General features: G+C 45.2%; 1 long non-coding RNA gene across 1 annotated transcript; it reads left to right on the forward strand.

Annotated features, from left to right (window-relative positions):
* Positions 1–4,418, forward strand: LOC125917752 (uncharacterized). Its single transcript, XR_007456283.1, has 2 exons — positions 1–3,101; positions 4,365–4,418. It is a non-coding gene; the product is annotated as an uncharacterized LOC125917752 (long non-coding RNA).
* The last annotated feature ends 1,453 nt before the right edge of the window (positions 4,419–5,871 follow it).

Here is a 5,871-nt window from a genome sequence, read left to right on the forward strand (position 1 = left end):
GTTAAGCGTCCAACTTCGACTCAGGTCATGGTCTCGCAGTTCGTGAGTCAGAGCTCTGCATTGGGCTCTGTGCTAACAGCTCAGAGTCTGAAGCCTGGTTTGGATTCTGTCTCCCTCTCTCTGTCCCTCACCTGCGCGCGCACGCACACACATACACACACACACACACTCTCTCTCGAAAGTAAATAAACATTAAAAAAAATTTAAAAGTAATTACATTTTTTAACTTTCTTTATTGTAAGAATACATTAAACAATGCACATAACATATAGTACATGTTAACCAACTATTTATGTTATCACTGATGCTACTGGTCAACAGTAGCTACTAGTAGTTAAGTTTTCAGGGAGTTAAAAGTTACGTGCCAATTTTTCACTGCACAGGGTCAACACCCCTAACTCCTATGTTGGTCAAGGGTCGGCTGTATATTACAAAGCAGTAGTCATCAAAATAGGATGGTATTGGCATAAAAAAGATACATGAATGGAACAGACTAGAAAGCCCAGAAATAAATCTGATTAAGAAGAGATATTGGATCTCTTTCTAAAATTAATTTTATCAATGTAATATATGGCTGAGTGTCCGTAAAGGCAGGAAACATAGTGTCAACTTATTTTTAAGCAGTATGTTAACATTTTCGCATAATATGTTCCACATGTATTTCAGTCTCCAGATACCTTATTAGGTAAAGTACCTCTAAATCAAAAGCAAAGGGTCTAGTTGGTAAAATGAAAAAAAGGATAATAAATATGTTGATTTGCTTTGTAGTTTTTACACTTTTGTATTCTTGTATAGTTTTGTGCAGACTGGCAGTTGGACTCGTTGTTTTCAGTTAGAGTTATGCTTCACTTGCAGTTATGCTTCACTTGAAACCATGTCAAGCATGTCACTAAAAAATGTAACTAACGTACTATTTTTTAAACTTTGAAACTAAGTATGCATACAGTCTAAAAAGCCAAATATAATAGTAAAAGGCTTATTACAGTGGATCCTCTCTCTAGTAATCCCACTCTCCCACTTGAGATTCTCCAACCCCAGAGGAAGCTGTTTTCAAATTTCTGTTTATTTTGGCATTTACTCATGTCTACATGTGTAGATAATATATAAACAGCTATCCTTCAAGTCATCGAGTTTTAGTTATTACCTATTGGCCCCCTGTCATGAAAAATGAGGGCTTAGTGCTCATGTGTGTGATTAGTGTGTGATCACACACGCTTTAGTGTGTGATTTCCCTCTTTGCTTCTGCTCCCTTATCCTTGCAATGCACTTAGAGTACAATTTTTGGATATATTACTGTTTGGTATTTACATTATTATATCCAATCAATTATTTGCAGCTAAGCATAGTAATGCACTATGATTCTTTCTGATGGGCTTTTTGTTTTTCCCAAAGTTAACACTTGCTTTGTTTTTACATTTGCTTTATTATTTTTGTGGCTGTTGCAGTGCTGTGCTTGCTCATAAGTGTTTGACAGCCTCCCCACACACACACACACAAAGCCCCAGTTTGTATTATTTGCATTTCTTTGTGTTGTATTCGAGTTTTCATTTCAAATGACCAGTGTGAGGTCATTGAACAAGTTGCTGAGAAAAGATGTACACAGTTGGTTTTCCTATACCATTGAGTTGTTACTTTCTCATACCTGCTAACGGCCCACGTTCGGGTTTTGAAATTAAGTTTTTCTCTTCTGTTACATTTTTTAAAAATTCCGTTTTGTAAAAGGACTTATTTGCTCTGAATCTCTTCTTTCGAACTTTGAGTGTTTTAAGAGGCCTTGAGGGCTTTTCTCTGTGTATACTTCTACTTACAGAAGGCAGAGATTTCAGAGCTCTGGCCAGAGAAGATGAGGCAGAAGTTACACAATCTCGTGGTGGCATTTTGCTAGAGGAGGGACAAGGCTATTGGCGAATAGGAGTTAGGGTGAAGCTGTGGCCGTCTGCGAGGCTGACTGTCGGAGTTCTTTCTGAGGCTGGTTGCTTGAGCTGCTGGTCAGCTGGGGCCCTGCTCCACTTCCCTAACTGGCATGACTACGTATGTTTGGCGCTTCAGCAATGCCTGGCACCATGTATGCCAAGCAAGGGCTGGGATGGCAGCTTTTGGCCCGCCACTTGCAGGACTTGTCATGGAATTGAAAGGCGGCCTCCTCTGAAAGCTGGGGCCTCGACCTCATCTCCAGGCCCTGCTCCTGCGCACCAGGGAGGTATCTGAGTTAGGTCAGAGTTCTGATTTCCTGCAGAAACTGATGAGTGAGCCATTCCCATTGGCATCTCTGAGTTACACAGGGCACCGCGGCGACAACTGGTGTTGGAATCCCCTGTGGCAATGCCGGCTTTTACTTGACATGCCATGGCCCGAGCGTGGGCTGGAAGCGTGCACCACCGTGCCTCATGCAGCTGGTGCTGCTCTGAGCTTAGCAGCGTTTGAAGGTCCTTCTCGGGGGTCCTATCAACTTGCCCGCCAAACGGCTTTTCCTTCTCGTGCATTAGATTCACTCAGAGGCAAGATCATGCAGCCTTCCATTCTGTGATATGTCTTATTAAAAGGCTTTACAATTCTGGTTCATTGATGGTCTGCCTTTCTCCCCAGCTCCCCCAATGTTCAGGGCTGAAAAAGACTTTTTTCTTGTCCCTTTAAAAGTTTCCTTGTTCGAGGGCACCCGGGTGGCTCAGTCGGTTGGGCGTCCGACTCTGGATTTTGGCTCAGGTCATAATCTTGCAGTTTGTGGGACTGAGCCCCACGTCGGGCTCTGTGCTGTCGGCATGGAGCCTGTTTGGTATTCTTTCTCTTCCTCTCTCTGTCTGCCCTTTCCCTGCTTGCATGCTCTCTCTCTCTCTCTCAAAATAAATAAATAAACACTCAAAAATGATAAGTTTCCTTGTTCGTTTCAATGGGAATTGGGCACGGGTGTCAAATGACTCGACTTAAATCACTGTTTGAACCAGAAGTCCCACTATGGCACCTCGATTGCCATCATTCTGGGTATTACGTACAGCAACAGCGCTGCCCCTTTGGACTGCAGAGGAGTCCTCGGAAAGTACCGTGATCTGACAACTGAGGCTCGAGCAACTCAGGATGTTCCTCTGCCGATTGATGGCCGCCAGGTCGGCTTTCTGGAAAGGTCTACATAGTTAATGATAATTGGAAAGCATGAGTGGGAGAAAGCTGTGAAAATACTTTGTTTCTTTTTAAAGTAAAGATGAGATGCCTGAAGGAAGGAGTACTCAGTTGTTAACTATTTGTGTGTGTAGTATTGAATCACGTTCCTGGATTTGTAACAAACTTGTTTCAATAAGGCTGTGAAGTTGAGAAATGATCATTTTAGGAACTGAAGGTTCAGCTTCTCTACAGCGGTCTTTTTTAATTTTTATTTTTTAATTTATTTTAAGTAGGCTCCATGCCCAATGTGGGGCTCAAACTCATGACCCCCAGATCTAGAGTTGCACATTCTACCGACTGAGCCAGCGAGGCGACTCTAGAGCAGTCTTTTCTCCAAGGGTGGCCTGTGGGTCTCGGCCATGGAATTATGGGAGGAAAGGGCCTCTTAAAGAAGCAGGATCTTGTTCCACACCTGCTTTTGAACAGAGGTGAGGCCTGGAAACTGGCATTTTAAATCAGCACACTCCCCACCCTCCGTGATTCTATACACGCCCAGGTCTGGGAGCCACTGGTCTTGAAGCTTTGTTCTTGTTTGGGGTTGCTATTCTTTGCAGACTTTTGTTTGCTGGTTTTTTTTCTTTGGTTTTGCTCAAGGAGCCCTCTGATGTCAACATTGGTGGAATTTCTCCCCATGTTATCATTCATTTCTGCCTGTTTTGTTTATTTTTTATTTTTTTATTTTATTTTTTTTTTCAACGTTTTTTTTTTATTTATTTTAGGGACAGAGAGAGACAGAGCATGAACGGGGGAGGGGCAGAGAGAGAGGGAGACACAGAATCGGAAACAGGCTCCAGGCTCCGAGCCATCAGCCCAGAGCCTCACGCGGGGCTCGAACTCACGGACCGCGAGATCGTGACCTGGCTGAAGTCGGACGCTTAACCGACTGCGCCACCCAGGCGCCCCTATTTTTTTATTTTAGAGAGAGCGTGCATACACAACGGGGAACGGGGGGAGACAGGGGCCGAGGGAGACGGAGAGAACCCCAAGCAGGCGCCACCCTCCACACAGAGCCCGACGTGGGGTTTGATCCCATGACCCTGGATCATGACCTGAGCTGAAGTCACGAGTTGAACGCTCAACCGACCGAGCCACCCAGGCGTCCGTCCCTAGCTGTTTTGTTTTAAACTCTGGGATAGTAATTATTACATTTCACGAGTTCCTTTGCATTTCTGGATTTCTGACTCTGAGCTTTTCATTTTTTCCCACAGAGCTGAGAAAACAGAAGTCCTCAGTGAAGATCTGTTACAGGTAACAAAATAAAATCTTCTTAAAGTGCTTTGCTTAAAGAGGAAAACAAAACAAAGCCTCATTGCCGAAAACTGAAGCAGATCTGTGGACGTACGTCTGTATGTATGATCTGAGACACGATGAGACTGATCAGCATGGTCCCGAGCAGCAAAGAAAAGCAGTTGGGTTGCATGGTGATAAAAAGGGGATCTGAAACTTCGGTGTCATGTTGTGAAGTTCAAATGGGGCTGTCCTGCTTTCAAGTGCCAGGTGTCGGGGTGGGGTGTGGGAGGCGCTGGCTGGCCTGGCCGGTCCACTGGCACTGCAGCCTAGTCACAGGTCCTGGGCAGGCTGCGGGCCTTCGCTCACTGCTATGACGGTGTCCTTGATGGGACAGGCCCTGCCAGCAACAGCCTAGAGTTTCCACTTCTTGCCTCTCATGCTATCATCCTCCACTTCTGGGCTGAGTTGGCTCCTGAAGGACTTAGAGTCTCAGTGACGGTGACCAGACCTGTCAGAACCACCCTGAGGCCCTGAGGTGGCCTGTGATCAGCCTGGACTTTTCTGCCCTGCAGGAGGGATATTTCCTGCAGGGACCTCGGCCGGGGCCACTGCACTTCGTCTCTCACAGGCTTCCCTAACTTTGGGGCTGGGGGTTTCTTCCAGAAGGCCTGGGACCCTTTGTACACATCCCTTCACTCGGCCTCAACCCCGCTCCGTCTCCGCCCACCCCAGAGCACGCCGGGAAAGACAGAACCCTTCTGCACTGAGGTTTCTCTTAAGCCTCCTTGCTTGTGTCCTTGCTTCTCATTCCATGACCTTCGGCAGGTCTTTTCACCTGAGCCCCTGAAGACCAGCAATCTGCTCCCGGGTGACTTTCTGTCTCTTCCCACAGAGAGGAGCCGGCATAGCTTAGAAAACTGGTGCCATGCCAGCCCATGTCAGAATATCCTTCTAAATTATGACAGCCACCTGCAGGTAGAAGATTCTAAGAGCACGTTTTTGTTGTTGTTGTTGTTGTTGTTGTTTTTTTAAGGACCAGAAGTTTTTATTAAGAGTAGGAGGGTTTTTTTTTTTTTTTAAGAATTATTAATCATATTCTTTTTTTTAATTTTTCTTTTTAATGTTTATTTTATTTTTGAGAGAGAGAGAGAATGTGAGCAGGGGAGGGGCAGAGAGAGAGGGAGACACAGAATCTGAAGCAGGCTCCAGGCTCTGAGCTGTCAGCACACAGCCCAATATGGGGCTTGAACTCCTGAACCGTGAATTCATGAGCTGAGCCAAAATTGGACACTTAACCAACTGAGCCACCCGGGAGCCCTGACAATCTTATTCTTAGTAATATTTCCTCATTGGCTTTTATCGTATATTTCAGCTTCACTTTTAGACTTTCAGAAATGTTGCTTGGGCTCGATAACCTTTAACTAGACTAGGTTTCACATCGGTGTTCTCTCTCCCACATCCCACGTTAGTAATAAATATGCACAA

The sequence above is a fragment of the Panthera uncia genome, unplaced genomic scaffold, assembly GCF_023721935.1.
Source record: "Panthera uncia isolate 11264 unplaced genomic scaffold, Puncia_PCG_1.0 HiC_scaffold_2359, whole genome shotgun sequence".
Taxonomy (NCBI): Eukaryota; Metazoa; Chordata; class Mammalia; order Carnivora; family Felidae; genus Panthera; species Panthera uncia.